The sequence below is a fragment of the Oncorhynchus keta genome, chromosome 30 (genome assembly GCF_023373465.1).
Source record: "Oncorhynchus keta strain PuntledgeMale-10-30-2019 chromosome 30, Oket_V2, whole genome shotgun sequence".
NCBI lineage: Eukaryota > Metazoa > Chordata > Actinopteri > Salmoniformes > Salmonidae > Oncorhynchus > Oncorhynchus keta.
Genome location: NC_068450.1, coordinates 33,492,800 through 33,508,541, shown reverse-complemented (window position 1 = coordinate 33,508,541; position 15,742 = coordinate 33,492,800). Strand labels below are relative to the sequence as shown.

The 15,742-nt window shown below is 45.9% G+C and overlaps 1 pseudogene across 1 annotated transcript in view; it reads left to right on the top strand.

Annotated features, from left to right (window-relative positions):
• Positions 1-15,742, top strand: part of LOC118372132 (ensconsin-like) — a 50,700-nt pseudogene that overhangs the window by 17,387 nt on the left and 17,571 nt on the right. The window contains exons 3-10 of the transcript XR_008087526.1: positions 439-519; positions 882-1,045; positions 4,104-4,212; positions 4,975-5,055; positions 6,197-6,304; positions 8,839-8,949; positions 9,473-9,571; positions 14,014-14,136. The product of XR_008087526.1 is annotated as an ensconsin-like (transcript). The remainder of the gene's footprint in view (positions 1-438; positions 520-881; positions 1,046-4,103; positions 4,213-4,974; positions 5,056-6,196; positions 6,305-8,838; positions 8,950-9,472; positions 9,572-14,013; positions 14,137-15,742) is intronic.

The following is a 15,742-nucleotide window of genomic DNA, read 5'->3' as shown; positions in this document are numbered from 1 at the left end:
ACCCTAAGCCTCTGCCGTATTTCAAGGAGGCCTAGCTAATGTTATGTTTTTATCATGTGCTATCATGATCTTAACCTCAGTAGTCATAAATTAGCCCTACCTGCTATAATTCATTGCAGAGTAGCCTAATCAGTCCCTCTGTGATTCCACGATCACTGTTTTATTTTTGTGCAAAATCAATAATTCCCTGGAAACGAGGGCTTGGAAATTTGACCGATCTTCGCACTATTTCCACGTAACAGTTACAGTAATATGACTCAAAGTGCATTAATGTGAGGTAGGCACACGATGGACACATCTGCCTGTCGGGTGATTCACTCAGTGACACTGCAGCTCATTATAATCCACCAACGATGCTCCACCCATGTTCACACTTTCTCCACCGCGTGTGAAGGTGAGTGTGTTCCCACTTACCTGTGTGTCTGTGTGTGCATGCAGTCATTGATGGTGCTGCACTAAGGATAGACGAGCGTCTTCGAGTGGCGAAAGAGAGACGAGAGGAGGCCGATAGGCAGCAAGGTAAGAGCTCAGTCTGAATGGTGGTTCAGAATCCAACAGAACATTCTCGTAGTGGTCTCAGGAAACCTGTACACCATCCTCTTTAATAGGCCCAGACTCGGACCCTGACCGTTTCAGCCCTAATCAAATCATTGGATTAGCAACATACACAAGTACATACATTGCAAGTCCTCAGAGGCATTTCCTGTTAAGACAGGAAATGCCTTCTTTAGAGTGTAAAGGGACCTTACTGGGAGATTTAATGAGGTGACCTCTGGGCTGGTCACAAAGTAAACGAACCAATGTGTTTTCCCTTGTTTTTTTTCATCACCCTTTCACACTGACACACACTTGCACCCTCACAACCCCGCCCCCATCTTTAGCTACGAAGGAAACTCAGATCCTGGAGCGGGAGCGTAAGGCCAAGCTGCAGGTGGAGCGTCAGATGGAGGAGCGCCAGAAGAAGCTGGACGAGCAGCGCAGGAAGGAGGAGCAGAGACGCTCAGCCGTGGAGGGGAAGAGGAAGCTAAAACAGGAGGAGGAGAAGGTACAGGCCCCTGGGGTCATCCTCAACACCAGGGCGGCACTACAGATACAGCTGGTATTATTGGGATATATTCTAGTTAACTGGTGTGTGCAGTGCTGGGCATGGAACCTTTTGGTCCACCAGCTACTGTGGCAGGTAGATGAGAATTTTTTTTTATTTCTGCTACAATTACTGCTGCATTTATTTTGGCGATAAATGTTCTCATAATTTACTTAATTCTCTTATTTGCTAATGGGAGTGAAATGCTTGCACTGTGGGTCCCAGACCACCTGCCAATGTGGCTGGAATAGACCGCTTACCCGCCGATGTCAACACCGACCCGTATTTGGCATGTGTTAATTTTAGCCCCTGAGATGAAGTGGTTTGGGAATGATACAAATGTGTCTGAACCAGGCTATGCAGATGTACAAGTAAGCAAGAAGAATGTATTTCAATTGGTACTGGTGAACTTAACTCATCACGAGGTGGCTATGCTCACTGCTCAGGTCTGTGGTATTTTATGGTGTAGCCTAATTGGCAGAGTTAATGCTATGTCTCGGTTAGAGCATGGGGGAAGAACTTCGGTGAAGTCTGCATACTTTGGTACGTGTTATGAATGACACCATATCCCGTTTTTAGCTTCTTTTCATGGGCGTCTGCTGCAGGAAGCTCAGTCACTCAGAGTTCTTATTCCAGACACTTTGTTATTAGTAGCCTGCTGTTTTTCACCACTACAGCAACGGCCCCAGAACAATTTAGTGATGGTCGTGACATCTGAAAGATTTCAGAATTTACAAGATATTTTAGGGATATGCGTTTTTGTTTCAAACAGAACAGACTATTTGGCTTGATCTCTAATATGACGTTATCTGACATCTTGTTTGTCTCTCAAAATGATCTACCTCACTTACCCCCTCTCCCATCACTATGGTCATATTATAGTGAACAGTTATTGTCAGCTCGTCAGACAGAAAATGGCATTTCACCTTGAGTTACCGACTCAAATCATTCTGGGACACATGTTCATGTTGTTGTTTTTGTCCCATTATCTGTTTGACCTTGTTTATTTTGGTTTGGGAGACCAAGATTATTTCTGAATGACTTTGCATTCTACCAATGTGCCCATCTCTCTCCATATCTCTCAATCTCCCCCTCTCTCTCTTTCTCCTCTCCGCCCCTCTCTCATATCTCTCGCTCGCTATCCCCCCCCCCTCTCTTGCTATCCCCGCCTTTCTCTCTTTCGCTCTCTCGCTCCCCCATCTCTCTCTTTCGCTCTCTCGCTCCCCCATCTCTCTCTCTTTCGCTCTCTCGCTCACCCATCTCTCTCTCTTTCGCTCTCTCGCTCACCCATCTCTCTCTCTTTCGCTCTCTCGCTCACCCATCTCTCTCTCTTTCGCTCTCTCGCTCACCCATCTCTCTCTCTTTCGCTCTCTCGCTCACCCATCTCTCTCTCTTTCGCTCTCTCGCTCACCCATCTCTCTCTCTTTCGCTCTCTCGCTCACCCATCTCTCTCTCTTTCGCTCTCTCGCTCACCCATCTCTCTCTCTTTCGCTCTCTCGCTCACCCATCTCTCTCTCTTTCGCTCTCTCGCTCACCCATCTCTCTCTCTTTCGCTCTCTCGCTCACCCATCTCTCTCTCTTTCGCTCTCTCGCTCACCCATCTCTCTCTCTTTCGCTCTCTCGCTCACCCATCTCTCTCTCTTTCGCTCTCTCGCTCACCCATCTCTCTCTTTCGCTCTCTCGCTCACCCATCTCTCTCTCTTTCGCTCTCTCGCTCACCCATCTCTCTCTCTTTCGCTCTCTCGCTCACCCATCTCTCTCTCTCTTTCGCTCTCTCGCTCACCCATCTCTCTCTCTTTCGCTCTCTCGCTCACCCATCTCTCTCTCTTTCGCTCTCTCGCTCACCCATCTCTCTCTCTTTTCGCTCTCTCGCTCACCCATCTCTCTCTTTTCGCTCTCTCTCTCTCACCCATCTCTCTCTCTCTTTCGCTCTCTCGCTCACCCATCTCTCTCTCTTTCGCTCTCTCGCTCACCCATCTCTCTCTCTTTCGCTCTCTCGCTCACCCATCTTTCTCTCTTTCGCTCTCTCGCTCACCCATCTTTCGCTCTCTCGCTCACCCATCTTTCGCTCTCTCGCTCACCCATCTTTCGCTCTCTCGCTCACCCATCTTTCGCTCTCTCGCTCACCCATCTTTCGCTCTCTCGCTCACCCATCTTTCGCTCTCTCGCTCACCCATCTTTCGCTCTCTCGCTCACCCATCTTTCGCTCTCTCGCTCACCCATCTTTCGCTCTCTCGCTCACCCATCTTTCGCTCTCTCGCTCACCCATCTTTCGCTCTCTCTCTCGCTCACCCATCTTTCGCTCTCTCGCTCTCGCTCACCCATCTTTCGCTCGCTCTCTCGCTCACCCATCTTTCGCTCTCTCGCTCACCCATCTTTCGCTCTCTCGCTCACCCATCTTTCGCTCTCTCGCTCACCCATCTTTCGCTCTCTCGCTCACCCATCTTTCGCTCTCTCGCTCACCCATCTTTCGCTCTCTCGCTCACCCATCTTTCGCTCTCTCGCTCACCCATCTTTCGCTCTCTCGCTCACCCATCTTTCGCTCTCTCGCTCACCCATCTTTCGCTCTCTCGCTCACCCATCTTTCGCTCTCTCGCTCACCCATCGCTCTCTCTTCGCTCTCTCGCTCACCCATCGCTCTCTCTTTCGCTCTCTCGCTCACCCATCGCTCTCTCTTTCGCTCTCTCGCTCACCCATCGCTCTCTCTTTCGCTCTCTCGCTCACCCATCGCTCTCTCTTTCGCTCTCTCGCTCACCCATCGCTCTCTCTTTCGCTCTCTCGCTCACCCATCGCTCTCTCTTTCGCTCTCTCGCTCACCCATCGCTCTCTCTTTCGCTCTCTCGCTCACCCATCGCTCTCTCTTTCGCTCTCTCGCTCACCCATCGCTCTCTCTTTCGCTCTCTCGCTCACCCATCGCTCTCTCTTTCGCTCTCTCGCTCACCCATCGCTCTCTCTTTCGCTCTCTCGCTCACCCATCGCTCTCTCTTTCGCTCTCTCGCTCTGTGTGTTTGTGCTACAGGAGCACTATGAGGCGGTGATGCGGCGGACCCTGGAGCGCAGCCAGAGAGTGGAGCAGAAGCAGAAGAGGTGGTCCTGGGGGGGGCTTTCAGAGTCAGACAACCGACCTGGTAAGGAACCCTCCATCATACCATTCCCACTGCTCTCTATACCATCTAGATAGGACTACAAAGTGTATAGGACTCCACCTGTGTGTGTGTGTAAGCAGTTTCTGTTTCTGCTTGTCTGACAGTGGGACGCTGAATGACACAAGTCGGTTAAACTTGCTGATGCATCCTCACATTGACTGGCTCGTTATTGGTTCTCTGTCAGCTGGAGTTATGTTGATTGGCTCTGTTTCTCAATGTTTTCTGTTTTTATTTGAAGTCTTGACTGCCTTTAGTTAATGAAGCATACTATTAATGTGCAGTGACACAGCTGCTACACTCTATCACAAAAAAAAGTTTAGTTTTTATTTCAGGCAAGGCATTTATTGTACATCTAGGGGCAGTTTCCCAGGACTAGATTACACCTAGTTCTGGATTTAAAAACATGATAGAAGATGAAAGTGCTTTTCAGTCCAATTGTGCTTAATCTGTGTCAGGTAATCCAACCCATACTGTATAAAACCAATGTACTTATTAGTATAGGTCCAAAATATGTACATTGTCAGTCTATTTATTTGACATTTCTGTGGTCTGATCCCATAGAGCCTCACCCAAGTCTTATGATGTGAGCCCGTTTCCCAGCAGTCTTGTGGGCTCTGATGGTCAGAGAGGTGAATCTATTGATGTTTGACAGCCAGCCCTGTTCCTCTTCCACTTTGTCCATGTGGGGAGGTGGGGTGTTGTGTCTTCTCCCCTCTCCCTGCTGAGATCCTTTCTCACCCACAGGAGACCCTGACGCAGGCGCCTCCTCTCCAGTAGCTATAGTTATCTCCCCCGCGTCTCCAGAAAAGCCCCCCAGGACACAAGGTGCTGGTTGATACCTGTACTATACCTACAGTACAGTAGCATGGACTGGCACTGTTATGTTAACCACTAGCCCTTTTCTTAGTCACTCACTGCCTCACTAATATATTCCTGTTCTCCCAGGGATGGGTTAATGTTGTTTGTATGCACAGATCTAGTATCAGCTTACCCTCCCCCAATCCTAAAATGAACCGTCAGGAGGGAAAATGCAAGGCTGACCTTAGATCAACATGTAAGGGGAACTTCACTGTTGCTTCTGTCCCACATGCCTTGGGCTCGCTGAATGGAAACGCAGCCTGTGGGCATCCTCACCTTCTTTCACTCTCACTCACACTTTAGCACTTCCAGGTCAGCTGTCACATGGAGGCACTGAGCTCTCTGAGCAGCACTACTGTTGACTGTTTCACGCATGTGCCAACTAATGTCCACGTTCTCTTGACTGTTCACCTGTGGTGTCTATTCAGTTGATATTTTCTGGATTATCACTTCTTTCCACTAACTGCTGTGCCTGGCTAAGAATTGTTATGGCTTTGGTCTGGCCCTTGATGTTCATGTATGCCTCACTTTTATATATCCATGGCTGATCAAAAACCCATGCTCTCTTGTCTCTCTGCAGCAGACATATAGGCTGCATTTAGACAGGCAGCCAAATTCTGATATTTTTTCCACTAATTGGTCTTTTGACCGATCACATCAGATCTTTTTCAGAGCTGTTCTGATTGGTCAAAAGGCCAATTAGTGAAGAACCTGAATTGGGCTGTCTGTGTAAACGTAGCCATAGTAAGCAATATGTTTTGGAACATCAAATTACAGTATCTAATCACAATACATGTAGAATCGTGAAAGTCACAATACATTTCTGCACCAAACTATCGTGATAATATCGTACTGTGAGGTCCCTGGCAATTCCCATCCCTATTGATCAGTGTTTGGTTTAAACTTTGCCCCGCCAGTGCAGTATACCATAGACATGAGACTAAATGAGTGTTGAATATTAGCTGCCGGCAGGGCATTCGGACACTGCAAGAATGCAAGAACCCTGCCCCTATCTCCCTCTTTCCTCTCCCCCATGCCCAGTCTCCTAGTGGTCCTCCTGTATAACTCCCTCGTCCCTCCCTGTCTGTCTGTCCCTGCCTCCCCTTAGCTGACAAGCGCTCTACCTCCACCATGAACCTGAAACAGCCGGCCGATTCTGGCATTAACAAGCGCCTGTCCTCCTCCTCCGCCACCCTCATCAAATCACCTGACAAAAGTAAGTCCCTACCCACCCTCATGCCCAGCCACTGTCACAGTTGTTGTCAACCTTGTTGACCCTCTTCTTCCTATGTCCAGGAACTGAGTGACAAGCCGATCAGAGGAGCATTTAAGAGACTGGTAAACAAATGCTGTGGCTCGCTGTCTCTGATCTCAACCAATGACGAACCCAGCATGAACTTGTGATTCCATTGCATCCATTTAGTGCTCCCTTCCACTTTCTAGTGCACTTTGTGACACAAGGAAGTGTCTCAGAATCATAAGGAGGGGTGCCAAAGGATCAGTAATTTGTTTATGATCTACCTTCTCTCTCTCTTCTCTCTTCTCCAGTAGTCATTGTACTGTACCTTCCGTTCTTATCCTAATGCAGTTCATCCTGATTTGATTCACAAGGAATTGTACTGTTTCTGTCCTTTGAGAAGACTCATCATTCTGGGTCCAATCTAGGCTTGGGCGGTATAGCATATATACCATATACCGGGGTATATTGAAATACCTGTGGTATGATTTTCAATACTGTCCCTATTTATTATTTTAATGTATTTGTATTTTTATTCACAAATCAATTGAGTCAGTTTCATGGTATGCTTGTTTACAAAGAGCACGTGGAGCCAACTGACGTTTCCTAACGTGACGCCCACTGTTGAGCAGCACAAGAGGTGATCAAGTTGCGCTTGAAATTCATACCTATTGTTTTCCCGCTAAATATCTTGAATTATAGTTTATAACTCTCAAAGTGCCAAATAATTTTCTCCAGTTCAGGGCTCCAGCTATGCATTTGGTTTGCTAACTTGCTAGGTATAGGTGGCTGGCTTGCAAAGCCAAACTTTTGGGATACAGCAGGGACAATCAATCCCATCCTCGATCAATTGTGAGTAGCCTTTTGACAGTTTATTTTTGGGCTGGGCAGAAGTTTACATACACCTTAGTGAAATACATGTAAACTTTGTTTTTCACAATTCCTGACATTTAATCCTAGTACAAATTCCCACTCTTAGGTCAGTTATGATCACCACTTAATTTTAATCATGTGAAATGTCAGAATAATAGTAGAGAATTATTTATTTAAGCTTTTATTTCTTTCATCACATTCCCAGTGGGTCAGAATTTTACATGCACTCAATTAGTACTTGGTAGCATTGCCTTAAAATTGTTTAACTTGGGTCAAATGTTTCAGGTAGCCTTCAACAAGCTTCCCACAATAAGCTGGATGAATTTTGGCCAATTTCTCCTGACAGCTAGTATAACTGAGTCAGGGTTGTAAAGGCCTTGCTTGCACACTCCTTTTCAGTTCTGCCCACAAATGTTCTATAGGATTGAGGTCAGGGCTATATGATGGCCACTCCAATACCTTGACTAGCCATTTTGCAACAACTTTGGATGTATGCTTGGGGTCATTGTCCATTTGGAAGACCCATTTGCAACCAAGCTTTAACTGATGTCTTGAGATGTTGCTTCAATATATCCACATAATCTTCTCCCTCATGCCATCTATTTTGTGAAGTGCACCAGTCCCTCCTGCAGCAAAGCACCCCCACAACATGATGCTGCCACCCCAGTCCTTCACAGTTAGGATGGTGTTCTTCAGCTTGCAAGCTTCCCTTTTTTTCCCTCCAAACATAACGATGGTCATTATGGCCAAACAGTTCTATTTTTGTTTCATCAGACCAGAGGACATTTCTCCAAAAAGTACGATATTTGTCCCCATGTGCAGTTGCAAACCGTAGTCTGGCTTTTTTATGGCAGTTTTGGAGCAGTGGCTTCATCCTTGCTGAGCGACCTTTCAGGTTATGTTGATTATAGGACTCGTATTACTGTGGTTATAGATACTTTTGTACTGGTTTCCTCTAGCAAGGTCCTTTGCTGCTGTTCTGGGATTGATTTGCACTTTTCGCACCAAAGTACGTTCATCTCTAGGAGACAGAACGCGTCTCTTTCCTGAGCGGTATGACAGTTGCGTGGTCCCTTGGTGTTTATACTTGCGTACTATTGTTTGTACAGATGAACGTGGTACCTTCAGGCGTTTGGAAATTGCCCCCAAGGATGAACCAGACTTGTGGAGGTTTCCAATTTATTTTCTGAGGTCTTGGCTGATTTCTTTTGATTTTCCCATGAGCCTTGAAATACATCCACAGGTACATCTCCAATTGACTCAAATGATGTCAATTAGCCTATCAGAAGCTTCTAAATTCATTACATTGTTTTCTGGAATTTTCCAAGCTGTTTAAAAGCTCAGTCAACTTAGTGTATGTAAACTTCAGACCCACTGGAATTGTGATACAGTAAGTTATAATTGAAATAATCTGTCTGTAAACAGTTGTTGGTAAAAATGACTTGTGTCATGCACAAAGTAGATGTCCTAACCGACTTGCCAAAACTATAGTTTGTTAACAAGAAATTTGTGGAATGGTTGAAAAACGAGTTTCAATGATTCCAACCTAATTGTATGTAAACTTCCGACTTCAACTCTAAAGACATGGCTGTGTCACAGCTTCACCGTTTCACCGTGGCTGTCTCCTCGTTGTCTCTCAGGTGCTCGTGTGAGGAGTTCGTCACTGAACCGGTTGCCTAGAAACAACAAAGTCGACCTAGACACTCAGCCCACTAAGGAAGGCAAAAAAAAGCTTCAGGTGGAACAGACAGGTGCATATTGAGCCCCCCCCCCCAGTACACCACTATCCTCACCCAACTCAGCCATCCTCTTCATGCTCCACACTCCATTTGATAGGTCTGAGCAACCATTGCCTGATGTGGCTCTGAAGCTTTTGACAACGCCCTCATTCTGCACAGGAAACAAGCGCCTATAGAGATGAACATAATTGATCTGGAGAGTACTACGTGTCTAGACATTTTTTGCTTGTTAGAGAAACAAATGTTTCCTTTAAGCCTGAAAAATGGGCAGATGCAGGCTAACATCATACAGTACCGTGGTGCTAGACATCATGTATCCCTCTATCGAGAGAGAGCAAGTAATCAGATTAGGATCATAGTGGACTGTGTGGCTAAATGACACTAACATAGAATTCAAGGCATATTGATTTGTACTGTAATGAGAGAACAAAATGACTCTTAATGAAATCCATGTGTTTCGAGAGGCCCTTTCAGGGGAAATTGCTCCTGCCTTCTCTGTCCTTGATAGGCTGTAACCCCACTCTCCTGTCTGTAGGCCCCTCCCTGAAGAAGAGAAGCTCCTCCCTGACACGAGCTGGGGGGGGCAGAACGCCGACCCCCTCCAAGCTCGATAAGGGGACGTCAGACGACCAAGGTGGCTAGCATGAACAAAGTTTATATTTTTCTTGTCCTTGTCTGCATTACTCGGGCCTCTTTTTGTAATAACAAGCACGCATCTCCTCCAACATTTGTCTGCTCATTCACTTACCTCTTATTCAGCTCCTAGTACTGATTTGTATGTGCAAGCTAGGGAGGTTTAGGCAGTTCAAGCTACTGTTGGTGCAGTGAAAGTAAAATGCAGCAAGCTAGTGATTTAAAACTTCCAAACCAGTCCTTGTCCCTTTCCTCCACTCTTTCCTCCTCTCTCTATAGGTGTGTTCTTTTCCAGCCAACACTACACCCTCGACTGCCCCGAACTCCTGTGCCTTTGTCTGTCCCTGGTCTTTACCAGGGGTTCTCTCTGGTGCCTCGTGTCACTAACCCACCCTGCTCTTTCTCTTACAGATCTCTCCTGTATTGTTGCTCTCCTGCTGTGTTTAACGCCCAGCTAATCTTGTCTTAACCTCTCCCCTCCACCCCCCCTCCCCTCTCTCTCTCCCTCTCTCATTCCTTTGGGCTGCTAAGCACCAGGAATGGCTCCTAACTAACACAATGTTTTGTTTGTTGGTCACGTTGTGTTTGTTGTTTTGCCTGCAGATTACGCTTGTAAGCATTGGATTTGACACATGGTCTCGTGCACCATGCTGTGTCTCGGTGCCATCCCACTGTAGCTCCTAGGGTTTAGAGAGCACTGACATGGCCTCTGTCTGTGTTAACCATATCCCACTGTATCCAACATACTGTTTGTCTGTGTTAACCATGTCCCACTGTATCCAACATACTGTTTGTCTGTGTTAACCATATCCCACTGTATCCAACATACTGTTTGTGTGTTAACCATATCCCACTGTATCCAACATACTGTTTGTGTGTTAACCATACCCCACTGCATCCAACATACTGTATGTCTGTGTTAACCATATCCCACTGTATCCAACATACTGTTTGTGTGTTAACCATACCCCACTGCATCCAACATACTGTATGTCTGTGTTAACCATATCCCACTGCATCCAACATACTGTTTGTCTGTGTTAACCATATCCCACTGTATCCAACATACTGTATGTCTGTGTTAACCATATCCCACTGCATCCAACATACTGTATGTCTGTGTTAACCATGTCCCACTGTATCCAACATACTGTATGTCTGTGTTAACCATGTCCCACTGTATCCAACATACTGTATGTCAATGTGTTAACCATGTCCCACTGCATCCAACATACTGTATGTCTGTGTTAACCATGTCCCACTGTATCCAACATACTGTATGTCAATGTGTTAACCATGTCCCACTGTATCCAACATACTGTATGTCAATGTGTTAACCATGTCCCACTGTATCCAACATACTGTATGTCAATGTGTTAACCATGTCCCACTGTATCCAACATACTGTATGTCTGTGTTAACCATGTCCCACTGCATCCAACATACTGTATGTCAATGTGTTAACCATGTCCCACTGCATCCAACATACTGCATGTCTGTGTTAACCATGTCCCACTGCATCCAACATACTGTATGTCAATGTGTTAACCATGTCCCACTGTATCCAACATACTGTATGTCAATGTGTTAACCATGTCCCACTGCATCCAACATACTGTATGTCTGTGTTAACCATGTCCCACTGTATCCAACATACTGTATGTCAATGTGTTAACCATGTCCCACTGTATCCAACATACTGTATGTCAATGTGTTAACCATGTCCCACTGTATCCAACCTACTGTATGTCAATGTGTTAACCATGTCCCACTGTATCCAACATACTGTATGTCAATGTGTTAACCATGTCCCACTGTATCCAACATACTGTATGTCAATGTGTTAACCATGTCCCACTGTATCCAACATACTGTATGTCAATGTGTTAACCATGTCCCACTGTATCCAACATACTGTATGTCAATGTGTTAACCATGTCCCACTGTATCCAACATACTGTATGTCAATGTGTTAACCATGTCCCACTGTATCCAACATACTTTATGTCAATGTGTTAACCATGTCCCACTGTATCCAACATACTGTATGTCAATGTGTTAACCATGTCCCACTGTATCCAACATACTGTATGTCAATGTGTTAACCATGTCCCACTGTATCCAACCTACTGTATGTCAATGTGTTAACCATGTCCCACTGCATCCAACCTACTGTATGTCAATGTGTTATCCATGTCCCACTGTATCCTATGTATTGTAGTAGTTGCTCAAAGTGACTGTATTTAGAGTATTCTCATTTACAGGGCAAATAGTTTCTCAGTGATATGAGATGCCATGAACTGTTAAACATCCTTTAGCCTTTTTTGTTTATCAACTCAAACTTTGAATCTCCCATACTGAGAGGAATCCCACAACGAGCCATCCATGTCTATCCTTAACCTGGATCCTTTCACTAACCAGACAGGGAAAACTCTCCCATCCCCAACCGTTCCTAACCACATTCCCTGGCCCACCCTGACCTCCAATCAGTCTGGAGCTTCACAGCTGGTTCTGAAGAAGTTTAAGGGTCTGGCTCCATGCTTTAAGAGGCTGGCCCACTCTACGTCTAACATGAGTGTCTGCAACAGATGTCCTCTCTGTCAGGGAACCTGAAGGAGGCCTCGACGCAAATCCCTTTATCCAAAGTGCCAAACAGGAATATAGAGCAACGGCCCATTTTTACTTTAACGTTTGTTGTTTATCGACCTTAGTTACTCGGATACTGGTCTTCCATAGGAACCAATAGGGAACTGTAATCCTTCATTTCGTGAGATCAAGAGCTCTTGGTTTCTACTGTCAGACTCCAGGTCTCCTGCTAATATGTACGCCACTGTCTATTCACATACAGTGCGTTCTGGAACTATTCAGACCCCTTGACTTATTCCATATTTTAAGTTACAAACTTATTCAAAAATTGATTGGAGCAAAAATAGAATGTTTGTTTCATTCTGTTTCTACTTTTAAAAATGGTATTTATCACAAGTGCAATATTTGTGTGTGTGTGTGTGTGTGTGTGTGTGGTCACACGCGTTCTATTATAAAGGCTGTCATGACTAACTGCAATATTAGTGTATTGTTTTTTTCTCAAGACTTGAGTGTCATTTGCAGTAAAGTCCAGGAAAAAAATAACATTGGATTGCGTTGTTTAATTTTTTGTTATCTGCGAGTTAGGTTCACATTAACCACTTTTATTTTACACAAAGACTGATCATGTAGATCATATTCTTTGTTGATTAGTTAGTTAAAGCCTGCATTTCTCCCTAGCAGGGTTTTTTTTTTTGTTTCGGTGCAAAAAAAAAAGTGTCACCTTTTTGGGCCCTCACCAGTTTGCATCCCTGAGGAAGAGTCTTGGTGGTTCCAAACTTATTCCATTTAAGAATTCTGGAGGCCACTGTGTTCTTGGGGACCTTCAATGTTGTTGACATTTTTTAGTACCCTTCCCCAGATCTGTCTCTCGACACAATCCTGTCTCTGAGCTCTACGGACAATTCCTTCAATCTCATGGCTTGGTTTTTGCTCTGACATGAACTGTCAACTGTGGGACCTTAGACAGGTGTATGTCCCTTTCCAAATCATGTGGTAAATTCAATTGATAAATTCAATTGATTGGACAAGTGGACTCCAACCAAGTTGTAGAAACATCGCAAGGATGATCAATGGAAACAGGATGCACCTGAGCTCATTTTTGAGTCTCATAGCAAAGGGTCTGTATACTTACGTTAAGTTATTTCTGTTGTTTTATTTTTATATATTTGCACACACAATCTACAAACCTGTTTTTGCTTTGTCATTATGGGGTATTGCGTGTAGATTCATTAGGAAATTGTTTTATTTAAGCCATTTAGAATAAGGCTGTAACAACAATGTGGGAAAAGTCCAGGGGTCTGAATACTTTACAAATGCGTAGTGGGCAGGGCCTAGAGTTACCATCTTGGTCTGGTAATTTCAACGTAAGACTTTAAGTTCTTGTTCTTTCCAATACAAAACACTGCTATAGTCTGAACTGTAGAAACCACTTACTTTGAGCCCTTAGCTTATCCTGTTTGTGGGCGGAGTTCACTAATACCCTTTTTACCCCTCAGCATCCCCTCTGCACCAGGAACACACCTTGATTAAACCTCATTTGTAGTACTCTTCAGTTGCTTGACACTCACTCTGGGTCTGTGTACCAATACTCTTTCCTGGTCTCCTTGTCTTCATTCCCACTGAATGGAATCAGTGAAAGGACTAGGTTTCCTCAAGGACTCCCTTTAAGACTATTGAGACACAGCCTTGGTTTCTTATGTGGATTCTCTCCTGTGACTGGTTGAAATCATATGGTGACCCCCAAATCCCGCCCCCTTCTTTGTGTTGACCCCCCCCCCACCCCCACTCGCTTCCTTCTTTTCTTCTTGTTTTGGCTTCTCCATTTTTTGTGGGGTTTGCCTTGTTCTGTCCGTGTAGCTCGCAAGCCCCTGGCGAGCCCCGTGGACGGAGGGTTCCTCAGTCGCCTTCTCATCCCCACCCAGGCCTCAATAGCTAGGAGCAAGAGCGCCGCAGCCCTGTCCGAAGGAGGCGAAGTCCCAGGTAACCCCCACAGAGGAGACCCCCTGTAGAGAGTGAGGACCCAGCAACGCACAGGGACCCACCCCACTGCTGTCCTCCATTATATCACTAGATACAGTATAAGATAATTCCACCTCAATCCACACCCCTGCCCCCATTACATCACCAGTTAATAGCTATAAAACACCCACCCAAGGTCCCTACTATGCCCCTAGCTGTATAGACATATCTCTCTCTAGCCCAGAGCCCTACTATGTCCCTAGCTGTATAGACATATATCTCTCTAGCCCAGGTCCCTGCTATGTCCCTAGCTGTATTGACATATATCTCTCTAGCCCAGGTCCCTGCTATGTCCCTAGCTGTATAGACATATATCTCTAGTCCAGGTCCCTGCTATGTCTCTAGCTGTATAGACGTATATCTCTAGCCCAGGTCCCTGCTATGTCCCTAGCTGTATAGACATATCTCTCTAGCCCAGGTACCAGCTATGTCCCTAGCTGTATAGACATATATCTCTAGTCCAGGTCCCTGCTATGTCCCTAGCTGTATAGACGTATATCTCTAGCCCAGGTCCCTGCTATGTCCCTAGCTGTATAGACGTATATCTCTAGCCCAGGTCCCTGCTATGTCCCTAGCTGTATAGACATATATCTCTCTAGCCCAGGTCCCTGCTATGTCCCTAGCTGTATAGACATGTATCTCTCTAGCCCAGGTCCCTACTATGTCCCTAGCTGTATATCTCTAGTCCAGGTCCCTGCTATGTCTCTAGCTGTATAGACTTATATCTCTAGTCCAGGTCCATGCTATGTGCCTAGCTGTATAGCCGTATATCTCTAGCCCAGGTCCCTGCTATGTCCCTAGCTGTGTAGACGTATATCTCTAGCTCAGGTCCATGCTATGGCCCTAGCTGTATAGGCGTATATCTCTAGCCCAGGTCCCTGCTATGTCCCTAGCTGTATAGGCGTATATCTCTAGCCCAGGTCCCTGCTATGTCCCTAGCTGTATAGACGTATATCTCTAGCCCAGGTCCATGCTATGTCCCTAGCTGTATAGATGTATATCTCTAGCCCAGGTCCCTGTTATGTCTCTTGCTGTATAGATGCATATCTCTAGCCCAAGTCCATGCTATGTCTCTTGCTGTATAGATGCATATCTCTAGCCCAAGTCCATGCTATGTCCCTAGCTGTATAGATGTATATCTCTAGCCCAGGTCCCTGCTATGTCCCTAGCTGAATAGACGTACATCTCTAGCCCAGGTCCCTGCTACTGGCTAGGCAAATCCTTTGAAGAAAACGGGCCCTTTTCTGGTTAATTCTTTTTTCTGGTGGTTGTCCAGCCGTGTCTAAAGGCTGTAGCCCAGCCGTGTCTAAAGGCTGTAGCCCAGCCGTGTCTAAAGGCTGTAGCCCAGCCGTGTCTAAAGGCTGTAGCCCAGCCGTGTCTAAAGGCTGTAGCCCAGCCGTGTCTAAAGGCTGTAGCCCAGCCGTGTCTAAAGGCTGTAGCCCAGCCGTGTCTAAAGGCTGTAGCCCAGCCGTGTCTAAAGGCTGTAGCCCAGCCGTGTCTGTAGCCCAAAGGCTGTAGCCCAGCCGTGTCTAAAGGCTGTAGCCCAGCCGTGTCTAAAGGCTGTAGC